The sequence below is a fragment of the Anser anser genome, assembly GCF_964211835.1.
Source record: "Anser anser genome assembly, chromosome: 7".
Classification (NCBI taxonomy): domain Eukaryota; kingdom Metazoa; phylum Chordata; class Aves; order Anseriformes; family Anatidae; genus Anser; species Anser anser.
In genome coordinates, this window is record NC_139727.1 from 14,284,737 (window position 1) to 14,297,365 (window position 12,629).

The 12,629-nt window shown below is 40.2% G+C and overlaps 1 protein-coding gene across 1 annotated transcript in view; it reads right to left on the minus strand.

The window, feature by feature from the left end:
• Window positions 1–12,625, minus strand: part of LOC310902433 (uncharacterized protein) — a 72,277-nt gene extending 59,652 nt beyond the window's left edge. The window contains exons 1-2 of the mRNA XM_083843957.1: window positions 12,317–12,625; window positions 9,711–9,825 (exon numbers count right to left, since the gene is read on the minus strand). The gene's annotated coding sequence lies outside the window, so the exon portion shown is untranslated. The remainder of the gene's footprint in view (window positions 1–9,710; window positions 9,826–12,316) is intronic.
• Window positions 12,626–12,629: the final 4 nt, after the last annotated feature.

Below are 12,629 nucleotides of genomic sequence, written 5' to 3' on the forward strand. Positions count from 1 at the left end.
GATTCTTGCCTAATGTTATTTCAGAAGAGCGTGAATTCCTGCGGATGGGACTCCTAGATACAGATGTGAATGGGACTGTCAGAGCCCATTTAATGCACCAAGGAAGCTGCTTTGTCAACTCAGACCTGACAATTCAGAACTGTTTTCACAGTTACACTTTGATACGAAGAACTATTTTTAAACTACTTTAAAAAGTATTACTTTTTTTTTAGAAGCCTTTATTGAAGCCAGAAATGAGCTGATACCTGTATGATGAAGAAAATTTAGGCAGAAATAACTCATATCTGATAATTATTCCCTGGAACAACAATAAACAGCTGCTTATCTGCAATCACGCTAGTTGGCTGTAGCATTAACTTAGATATCACAACTTTAAAGCTTCACATTAATGTAAACTCCTCAAATTATCTGCTGTTTACTCATGAATGGCTCTGGTCCCATTATTCTGAGGTAATTCATTTCCTCTTCTTCTCCCTAGCTTTACCACTCTTTCTAAGCATGTCTGGCAAATTTTCTGGCATGAAAGCCTTACTAAAACATACTGATTGCTTACTTTACTTGCCATTTACAGTAATTTTGGTTAATTATTTAAAAATCCATATATATATATATATTCTATATATAGCCTCCACATGAATAAGAGAGGCTAATATGTAGTAATTACCTCTGTCTTCTAATTGCTTTACTCATTTTATTTGAGATAAAAATGAGCAGGAATTTTTTGCATAACTGTTAATAAAGTTTTCTTTCTTTCTTTTTTTTTTTTTTTTTTTTCCCTTCCAGAGTAGTATAATGTACTGGGGTGGAAATACAGCTTAACCTACATTTCAGACTCAGCCATATTCCTTTTCATGCTGTAGGTAACAAAAGGTGCTCATGAATCAGCTGAAAATCTCAATTCATAGTTGGATGACACTTTTCTTCAACTAACAATCCTCAACTACAAATGCCAAACAGGAAGAGCACATCTGTGAAAAACAAGCCTCTTAAACTGAACAAATGAATAACAATAATGTGTGGGTTGTGCTTTCTATGCAGCAAACTCTGGGAAGACCTTTCTGTGAACAGCTATCTGATAACAATTGAAGACGCTTTGGTGTTCCTACTCGCCTCCCACAGCCCTTTGTATCAGCAGCTCAGCAGAGAGAGTCTGACAGCAAGATTCCTTTGTCATTTGAAATTTCAGGTACTGTAACTCAGCTCAGTGTTGCACAAAGGGACCCTCTTCTGAGTAGCTGTGTGTTTGTACAGAGAGAAATTTCTCAATGGCCAGCTCAGAGTGTGCTGCGCGAATTCTTATCTATGAGTTGTCCCAACTAAATCGCCTTCTGCTAAGTAGCATTTCATCACCTTGCTCTCCCTGACTTACACAAAGCAGTGCCCTCATTTCCAAATGAACAAACTGAAGCCTGACAACACCTGCCTGAAGCCCTACCTGTGCTGCGCACAAGAACCCATGCTGCATGCAGCTTCTCTCCCACTTTGCGAGGGTGAAGAGAAAAGCCACCTGTGTGTAAAGCACCCTTAGGTTCCCAAACAAAAACATAAAACTCTGTAAAAATGGAAGGGAGTTGAACAGAATAAAATTCATCTTCATATCCAAAGCTGAGTGTAAGTGGCATTTCCCCATCATTCTCAAAGGCCCACCAGAGAGACATCGCATCTGAATATAAAAATTAAGAAGTATGAACATGAGCAAATCATTCTCGACTTGCAAGCAGCAGTCTGCCATAAGCAACCCCCCTCCTATTGTGTTTGCATTTATAGTATTAAAGAATAACCACAATAATTCGCAAAAGTTCATTCACCATATCAGAGAAGAGGGACAAGAACACTGGATAATTCATATTGCTCTTCTCTCTCAAGTCCTGCGCCAATATTTACATACTCCAGCAACCTAAGAACAAGGAACTGTCAACTTTGACCTTCAGAGTTCATCCCAGAAAGCAAGCCCCTTTGACTGCAACAGGGTAGACCTCCCCCACCTATCCAGAACAGCAAATAGAAGCAGTATGAAGCTTCTGACATCAAAATAAATAAATAAATAGATAGATAAATAAATAAATAAATAAATAAGCCACACATTTCAAGTGAATGTAACATTTTTAATTTTGCAGAAAGTTCCCTTCCATCTCACCAGAAAGCCAGGTCTTAAAAATACTTCAATAATATGAGAAACAGGCTCAGATCTGCTCACTTTCCTTCTTGCCAAAACAGGCTACAATTTTCCAAGTACATTAGAACATTTTTTCCCAACCATTTAAAATCCCAGTCACTGGAATCAGAGGCTGACAGCCGTTAATTTATTTGGACTCCTTCTCCCTCATCGACATGCTAGAGCTCCAGGCTGCAGCATAATCCCAGTGTTTTTCACTCCTCAAAAGAACAGATGCTACTAAGAGGAAATAACTTCAAGTGCATTCCCAAAGACAACCACTTCTCATCCCTTCCATCAGAAAATGACCAAGACACCTGTAGTTTCTTAGGAGTTCCTACCCATGACTTCCATGCCTGGTCTTGACACCAGTTGTCCAACTACAACTGAAGATGAAACACTGTTTAGAGACACCAAATCCCTGAAGGGTTTTCTTCTAGCCCAGATATGTGACTATAAAGGAAACGAGCATGCATTACGGAAAAGAATGGAACTATGTCACGTGAAATTTGATTTCACAGTGATGAACTGTGTTGCCTAGAAGTTAAAACACAGGTCTCTGATGTACAACCCACTGCTCTGCTCCTGCTAGTTGTACAATGGACACTTGTATGTAGTGCCCACCTGCAAAAACATGAACAAAAAACTGCTTAAGAGATGTTTCAACACTCATTGCTTCAGCATTTGCAAGCCATTTCAGGTCCTAGGCTAGAAAGCACTCACAAAAGCTGGAAGTAATATTAGCTTAGATCATATTTTCTGCATTTTTCTCCTCTCGTTCTTAATTTTGAAGGACAACTGCAATTGCAGTTCATCCGTTTAGGCTTATCCTAAAGTCATTATTTGTTATGATGCTGTTCCTGCCTTCAGCTACAAAGAAAATGACTATCCCTACCCCCTCACAGGCAGGATTAACAGCCACAGAAAATGAGTTATGGTTAGTCTAACTGACAGGAGCTCAGAAGCAAATTCATTTTCAGAAGTCCACCTAGAGCCCAGGAAAGAATTCTGCACATTGTGTCTCCTTAACGCTTCCTCACAGTTACATAAAGAAAGTCCACAATGTTTTTCTTCATTATCAGTCTGCACACCCAAGATGCATGCTGAGACCTACGGGTGCTGAAGGTAGCATGTGATGTACATGATGTGGAGTAAGTGGGGCAACACCTAAACAGAGCGTCTGCACTTGCACTTAGTATTTTCTAACGTAAAGAATGTATTAAAAATATTGTCAGCATGGCTGTGTCATTTTATTTAGAGGTGAAATGATAGGTATTTTACTTATGTCTGTCAATTGCAAAAAAGGAGGCTACAGAAGGGAAGATTGGCTAGAGTGTGCAGATTGTTTACAAATACATTCATACCAAATAGGTAGTAACTGGCTTCATTATTTTTAATTCAATCCATAATTTCACCTTCTTAACAGCGCAAGTGCCAGGTGGAGCTGCATGGGCTTAAGTCAGCTGAATGTAGCTTAGAAGATTCACAGATCCTGGCTTGACTGTTCTTAATGCCCTCTATCAGTAGATTGACGAGTATGCTCATCCACCTTGCTCAAAACGAAGCTGTTATCCAAGTAGCCTATGGCTGCTACCAGCTTTTAACCACTAGACACCACCAAAGAAACAGAGTCCCTGAATGAGCTGAAGAAAGACGCTTTGGGATAAAGCTATCGACTGGATGCTGATACATTGCTCTGTGCTTCTACAGATGAACACCACACAACGATAGCCAAGCAGCCTTCCAAAGTGGTAATACTTCAGTTTAGAGACCAGTTTACAGCTACCAACCAACCAGTCTAACATCACAGACAGCTTAAAAGAGTATGATAAACACATGGAATCTGTGTTCTGAAAAATAACTTGAAGAGATCCGGTTTTTGAAGTTATTGTAGTGTAAAAATGTACATATCTACCTGCAATTGCAGCAAAAAAAAAAAAAAAAATCACAGGATTCTGCATGATTCATAATAATCAAGAAATGAAAACCTGATAAAAGAAAATCTCACAAAAAAAAAAAGTGGAAAAAAAAGGTATGAGGCAAATAACAGGCTTAAGAACAGCTGCAGCTTATCAACATGGGATTCCAGAACACATGGTAAGCATACTTCATGCCATATGACAAGTGACATGTACCACAAGTCAGTGGGAACATTCTGCATGTTAAACACACATGGCTGAAGATCCACATGTGCACTCCTGCTGCTACAAACAGCTCCACAGATGATCCAGATTGCAAAAAAGGGATTTCCTACACAGACCCAGGACAAGGACCTTAGTTTCTTTTCGGCACAAAGGTCAGGAAAACAGGGACACATCTCTCAGAGTTTACCTGGAGAAGACGTTCTTAACTTGCTTCATGAGTAGAAGCCTTAGGATTTAAAGGTTTTTTAAAAAATCTGGAAATTCTTCATATGTTTAACAAAATATGTACAATCATGAATTCTAGTCTTACTGTCTTCAGCACCTTCTCTACCAAACAAGCGTAGATGCTCTACTAGATCAGGTCGTATGTTACCTTTGCATATTAAAAAAGTAGATGGAAATATTGCCTTACATTCATTTAAATACAAATGTGTAATTTGAGGTTTATAGAGCCATGCATAAAGTATTTGTTATTGCACCTATAAGAAAACTGATCCATTAACACTGACAATATTTTTAGTTCATATTTTGTTACAAAAGCATTAAGACATGTTATGAATCATTCTGGCATTATGAGAGTTAATAGAATACTACATATTTTTCAGGATTATTAATATTTAGTGTCGTTCAGTAAATTAAAAAATCAAGTTTAACTAAGGTTAAAAATATCTGATGATACAGTACGTAGATAATTGTAAATGTATATTAATGACGCTTTACACAATTGACTGGATATCTTTTCGTTAATCACTCACAAAACCATGCCAAACATATATCAAAGACTTCAGCTCTTTTTTCATCCAATCTTCCGACATTTCATTATTATGGTTACCTGATTAATGGATGCAATAATATATGTGGCATGATATGATATGTTCACATTAAATTTTAATCAAATATTACTAAATTCAGAAAACATTAAGTAAATCATGACTGATGAGGCAATATTGCTGTACTGTCATATTGATGGTTACAGAAACTCACTATGAAGAGTTACAGATTAAGGAGGAGAAGTAAATCTTATGAGGAAATAGAAGTATTTCAAGTTTAACTAGTTGGTTCTTTTAAAATTGCCTTCCAGCCAAAGCTTGAATATTAGATCCATCAAAAGTATTCCACTGTCTGTAACTGATACGAATGTTTTGTTTCCTTCTACTGCAAGTTGTCTTGTTCTTTCAAAAGCATGGATTAACATAGACTTTGCAGAAGGGCCTTTCCCAAAAGATGATGGCCTATGTAGTGAAAAATAACATTATTCTTCACTGCAGTTGGGAAAAAAATAGGCCAAATTATGTAAAAAACTTGCTATGATCTGAGATGCAGGGTGTCTGGCATGTGGAATACACTTGGTCTGTTCATTTTTACGCAAATAATGCTTTTACTGCTTTGTAGAACGTGGACAGGGAGATAGATGGGGGTTAGTGCTCATAGACTACATATGCAAATGTAAGATGGTTTCATCCTGGGAAACCAGAGAGTATGTCTCTACTGCTACAGACAGCAGCTTTCCTTTTACCTTTAAGCCAGTACAGAATCTGTTTATTAAACTTCCAGTGTTATAATCCATGATTATGTTTGTACAGATTTAATCACACGGTACATACTAAATAGCTCTCTTCTTTCACTTGTTTGTACCTTAAAAAGTAAAAATGAAAACATGCTTGTCATATGACCATTTTTTGGATAGATTCTGACGCCAAGCTGTCAGACACCACTGGATCCTATTTTGTGTACGTAAGCCCTGTATAACTGTTCAACTGATTGTATTACAAAATGTAGTGTATTGCACAGTACTTGCTAGCAGAGCTTTCCAAAGTCTGTTTGCCTCTTCATGTCCTGGTTTCACTTTCATAATTCTTTTTGTCTTGAAAGATTATAAAGGGTGTAGGACTATCGTGTATTATATGTATGTGCATGCCAACAAGGGAAGTCTCAGTACAGGTACTCTGCAAATAAATACTAGGCAATTCTGCAGCTACACCCCGAGTATTAAGAGCAATAAATATGTAACGTGTTTAGCTGGAATGTTTTTTGGACCACTCGGCTTTTGCTAAAAGTCATTCCATTTAAAGTATTTTAAGGGAAAGCATACAGATGATAAATGGAGAGAAAGAAGGAAATTATAATGCTAAAATGGATGCAGTGAAAGTAACAACCAAGTAGAATCAGCCAGGAAGGAGCTCTGATAGATGCATCTTGGTAGCTGTACTGAGCTACTGGTTTCATACTGGTTAAAGTTATGGTGCAAGGACTTCAGTTAAATACCTTCTTGTTGTAAGAACTGGCTTCAGAATTTTTTAAGTGTGACTAGCTCATAGAACATAATGTGAACAGTTATGAGAATAATTACAGGAAAGCACTAAGTTATCTTCCTTCATAGCCAGATAAGTTTTGTACAGTTACAAGATTAAAAAGCACAAAATTCCTGTGTGTGTAAGACCTAATAAAAATGGAAGAATATATCCAAACCCACAGCTCTTACCGCAGGCAAACTCCCACTGGTGTTGGCACCTCATACGATGCAGAGAAGAGTGCAGACACTTCAAACAAAATTGCCTGGAAAGGTTTGATTCACTCTCACTTGATTAATTGAATGAGTATATTATAAGTCAGTCTTGCAGCTCTTGCTTTTCTCAGGAGTGGAAATATACCAGAAAAAAAGAGGTAATTCAAGGTCCTCAGTAAAGTTTAGATCCAGAACATGATGTTATGGTTCAGGCCTCCAAAAAACTGCTGGCATCCTCTAGAACCCTCTGTTAACATCAAGGTCCAGCTTTTAAAGATCTCACACAGCCTTGTAGTCTATAGGGCTGTATCAAGCATTGTAGTCTACAGGGTTGTGTCAAATACCAGACCTCTTATCAGAAAGTCAACTTGAAACGGGCCTTGCATTTCAAAAATGGGCCCTTGCATTTCAGCCTGAGAGAGGAAAAACAGAACAAACTCAAAAGATTCTGAGAAGTCAGGATGGGTGATGTTCACTGGATTTAAAAAAATAAATAAAATGCAGCTTTATTTTGCTAAGGGATAAACAACTTACTTTTGTTCAACATTTTTAACCTCAGAAGGCAGTGCTGAAGAGTTTTTTATTTTTGTGGATAGGGTCAGCTGAAAGAAGCGTTATTCTGCTGCCTGTAGCAGCATTTAGTTAGGCAGTAACAAAAGCAGGGGGGCAGCACTAGTACTTTCAAAGATGGGGATAAACGGAGCAGCAGATCTGAGCTGGGGAAACAGGGGCAGGCCTGTGGGTTATAGGTGAGAGAGGATTTGTGGCAAGGAATGGAAAGTGATGAAAGGGAGGGTGGTGGCTTTACAGCAAAGCTGTAGGAGGGGATATGTGTTATGAAATGTTAGGAATAAAGCTTGGGGCAATGGAGCACGAGTGAAAAACATGGACATCCTCACATCCCCAAGCTTGAATCCTCATCCCCACTTTAAAACACCCAGCATATGATGCCTACTTTTGCTGCCTGTCAGCCCTCACCAAGACAAAGGAAAGAGTTGTCACTGTTCATCATCATGCTCTCACACCACACAGAAAATAGTTGAGTTTCTGCTCAGCTAAATACTGAGCGTTTATGAATACAAACACAATTTTGTTGGTATCTTGCACCTGGACAAAGTGATGCAACGGCATACTACTTAGCCTTTTACCATTCCCACCAACTCCTTTACCTAAATTAGTTGTACTGAGCAAAGAAATCACACTATAAATATAATTAGTTACTTGGAACCTGATCTAAAGCCTAATGAAATAAGTAGAAAGCTGACAGAGAGAATGAGCTATAAAGAAAATATTAGTTTGATTGCTGTGGGCAAAACTACTTTCAGATCTAAGCAGAGTATTTAGCTATTTTATTCTGCAAGCAATGAGAAAAAATCTTCTTGATTCTAAAACTGAAATAAGAGACCTAATTAATTCTAGAGCACCTCAGTCGTATACATTACTTCTTAGCATGCAGGATTTCAGTAGTTTCTTTTTTAAGCAGTAATATTTAAAAAAGCATTTAATTTAAATGGTTGTGGTTCCTCTTTTCAGTAAACACATGTGAAGGCATACATTGTGTTTAAATATAATAAATACAGCTAAAATCATGCATCTGGGTCAATCCTCTGCATGTAATCAGGATTATGAAAATTTAGTTTTTCTTTTCTTATCTTTCTCAATAAATGGTCTATGTACAGATGACTGGAAATTTATTCAGACATGGTCTTGGTTGTGTTCTTGTTTTTTAACTCACCAGTTCTTCCTTCCTGGCAAATCTGGCTAGGTGTCTAATTCTCTCAGTTGCTCTGGTGGCTAAGAACATTGCCAAATTATGGTTGCTGATTTCTAAGCTGTGCTGAAGTTCTTCTGAAAATAAAACTTCTCATGTCTGGGCACTCCAGTTGCAAGTTTTCTGCCCATTCTAATGGCTCGCTGTTTTGGGGTTTGGTTCTGACTGCTGACTGCATGTAACTATGAGGGAAAAAGTTACTGAGAACCTTGAACAGCCAAAATACAAAGAGACGTGGAAGAAGGAGAAAAGGTGGCAGGAAAAGGCTTTCATTTAGCTCACACCTTCTCCAAAATTTCACTCTCTGAAAGAGACATCTCCCAGCTCTCTGAAAGAGTTTCCTTCAGCCACAGTTGTCAAAGCCCTTCTTCATGCAGTGCCTTGCCCACAACCCCTCGGAGGCATTCCCCAGAGGCAACCTGAAGAGACACGCCATGTCGAGGGGGTGATCCTGAAATCTGGTAATTCTGAGAAATCTGACAAATGGAATTAGGTCCATCAGTCCGATGGCTCTGTGTATGTGTGGTGGGAAATAAATTGTCAGAGACATAGGGGAATCCCTTTTGTTTCAAAAGTGCTTCTTCAAAGAAAGAGACATCCCCATCTCTCTTTGAGGAAGGCACTGTGTGGGAGGCTCTGTGGGCCCTCCTACAATGCCATGACTGAGAAGCCTGTCTTTAACTGGAGCTTAACTGAAAATGCACAGTCCAGATAAAATGCAAAGGCACAAAGAGTAAATAAAGAAGTAGTCAATGCTAAGCAAAGTGTGGGCTGAGGAATTCTGCCTCCTAAGGAGGTGACAGTCAAATGAAGCTGGCTCATCATGTGTGTCAAAAGCAGCATCAGACAGGTAAATAGCAATTCTACACTTCCCTCCTACTCTAAAATTCCACTCTTAAAACACAGGGTATTTTAGGAAGCTTCCTGCTGACAGGCACATCCTGCCCAGAATCACATTTTAATAGTTCTTCTTTTAGACAAACATTTAATTTATACTTATACAGTCAGCATGATATTCCCAGGCAGCCTCCAGGGAGGAGCAAAACATGCAAAACACAGAAAAGATGGTAATGAAAAGAAATAATCACCCTGTTTTCATTGATGAGTTTACAGATAATGGAGTAAACTACTTACTATGGTTCTGTTTTCTCTGGAGGGCAACTTCATATCTTTCAGAACAACTCTGTAGACATTGGCAAAGAATGGTAGCCATTTTCAGCCCGGCACAAATCAGGTTAGCAGAGACAATCTGGAATGAACATGAAACATCTGGTAGTCTAGGATCTTGGAATTTTGGATAAAAACCTATAAAGTGTTCCAAAATTATCCTCTGAGCTAAGGAGAACTTCCACACAAATTTAGATTTTGAACTAGTAATAATTAGAACTATTTCCCATTACAACTACTATTACACAGATGATTGTCAAGGCTTTACTTGCCTTCCACAGCAGCTTCAGAAACTGGCAACATGATGCTTCTTGAAGGATGAGGGCACAAAGATACTTTCATTTTGCCAAAGCCAAAAAGTACTAGCTATTCATCAGGAAAAAGAAGAAAAAAAAAGGCAAGAAACTAATTACATTGAATATAGCATTGCAAACACCAACATTGATGGTTCTGAAGCAGACTGCATATTACTGGCAGCTTTTAAAACATAAGAAAAACATAAGATTTCAAAAAACAAACATGTCAGGGTTCTTTTTATTATCTGCCTTCATTTTTTTGATCTAAAACCACCACAGATATATAGAAAAAAAAAAAAGAAACACCACAGATGCCAAGGAAAATGCCCAATTTACACCTCTGCCAACAGCCCCCAGCTGAGAAGAGGCCTTACTGGGTCCCCTGAGGGGCTTCCAGTCACTGCCTGCTTCACTGGACGTACAGTAATGACCACTGCTGGCTACCTGAACACCAGGCACACTGTGACATGCTGGCTTGCCGCAGCAATATGGCTCCTAAAACCTTTATCCTATTGAAAGAATTTTCCCCACTACTTTAGCTCCCATTCCACAAGTGGTAAATTGGCTCAGCGTCTTACTCCATTTTTCCACCAAAGATAATGTTCCTTGAAATGGACATCGACTGTCTCTTAAAACCCAGTAAATCAAAATGTCTTTCCTGAGCCAGCAGCAGGAGTAATGGAAAACATTTCTCAGAACTAGTTTGTTTTATTTCTAAGAAAGTGTTTGACCTAATGATCTATTTTGGCAAATTGGTATGATTTATGGAGAACTGATGAGCACACAGTAAAAAACAGCCATGCAGCTACCTGTCATGAGTCAAACTTTTTAAGCAAAATTCAAAAATATACACAAACAGATCTGTGATAGATTTTAACAACAAACAAAAAAAATGTGCTGTTCAGTCAGCAAAGATGAGAAAAAGAGTTCATAGAGTGGCTAGAAATAACAGCTTGACAGTACGCAATTTAACTGCCAGTGTATATAAAATCTCATCCCACATAGTATTTAGCAGGATCATCAAAATTTGCTGCTGGATTAATGCAGCATTGAAAAGGACGATCAGCCAGCTAAGTGTGTAGATCTCACATACACACGTAAGAAAATCAGTAAACTGTGACACATTAACGGAGTGCAACTTCATTAACAATCGAAAAACCAAGTCATCCGCTCAGATGTAAAGACCTTTGGCAGACTTTTTCTTATTGTAGCACTACTGGCAAGAGAGAGAAAAAGGCAAGGCAGCACGGGAGTAAGGGATAGGGAAGGGCTTGTCATTACAAAGAGGAACAGTGAGCAAATGGGATGATCAAGATGGGATTTGTACTCCTACAGATGACAGATAAACGTTACCTCTTCCTGAGTGTACGTATGTGTGCATGTCTGCATGTGTACACGAGCTAACAGGAAGAAGGGAACCACGAGCGTTTGGTACAAGAAAAACAAGTATGTTGTATCATCTCGTGTGTCCAAGTGCCACCAGTGAAGCACCATGTAGCCTTTTTTCTCCTGCTGACCTACCTCTGATGACTGCTACCGACCAACTCCACCTATCTACTACTCAGTAAGAGGGCTCCAGGTCAAAACCACTTTGGACTACAGAGGATCTGACTTGGTGATATATAATTAAACCAAGTGATAGATAAATTATTGCAAATGAGAACAGGAACTAACAAAGTATCTTCCAGAAGCTCCTTGCCTGAAGAGACTGTCTTGTCTAACCACATACGTGTAGGGAACGCTCCCCACAGGCATCGCCATGTTGCAACGCCAGTCCCCATGGCGCAGGGCAAGGCTATGAGCTACAGCCCATCGGGCCCACGTAGCTCCCTCGGAGACCACAGACGCCAGCCATGTCTGAGAATCACGTCTACAAAGGGAACAAAGGGAGCCCTGGACTTCTTTTACCTGTTGCTAATTAGCTTTTTCACATCTTGTTTTCTAGGTGCCTCACTCTCCCCCTCTATCTTCTATTTTCTCTCCCGTTTTCTTCCCCTCATGACCCTTGTGGTGTTTTACAGCTGTGTCCCCATGTACTTGGGCCACCCTCAGTTCCACCCAAGTTCCACCCAAACCCTTTGTGGCAGTTTTCTTCCCTAGTCTTCATATTTCTTCCCTAGTCTTCATACAAAGCGGTGTTGTACAGGTAGGGACAATCACAGCCCTCAGTAACTCAGCTGGTCGGCTTGTGGGCTGTTCAGTGCTCTTCACCTCAACGCCTCCCTCCAGGGCTCTTGGTTATCGTACGGTTAACACGGCTGCCTTGCCACCACATACCTGCCAGGCGGCACTTTTGTTACCACCGCCACCTGCTCTCACACAGGGCAACCGAGACCCACGGCGGCTGCGCCGCCTCAGCAGCACGGCTCCCCGCCCCGGAGGGGCTGCAGCAGCCGCCCTGGGGGCTCCCCTCGCAGCGGGGGCTCGGTGCGGGCACCGCTCCCTGACGGGAGGAGAAGGGGCCGGAGGGGGAGCTCGGGGCGCCGCCAGCGGCTGACACCCGCCGGCCGCCGGGCTCCCCTCACAGAGTGCGGCCGCTGAGGCGCTTGCGGCCGCCCTCGCCCGGCGCGGCGCCTCCCCCGCCTTCCCC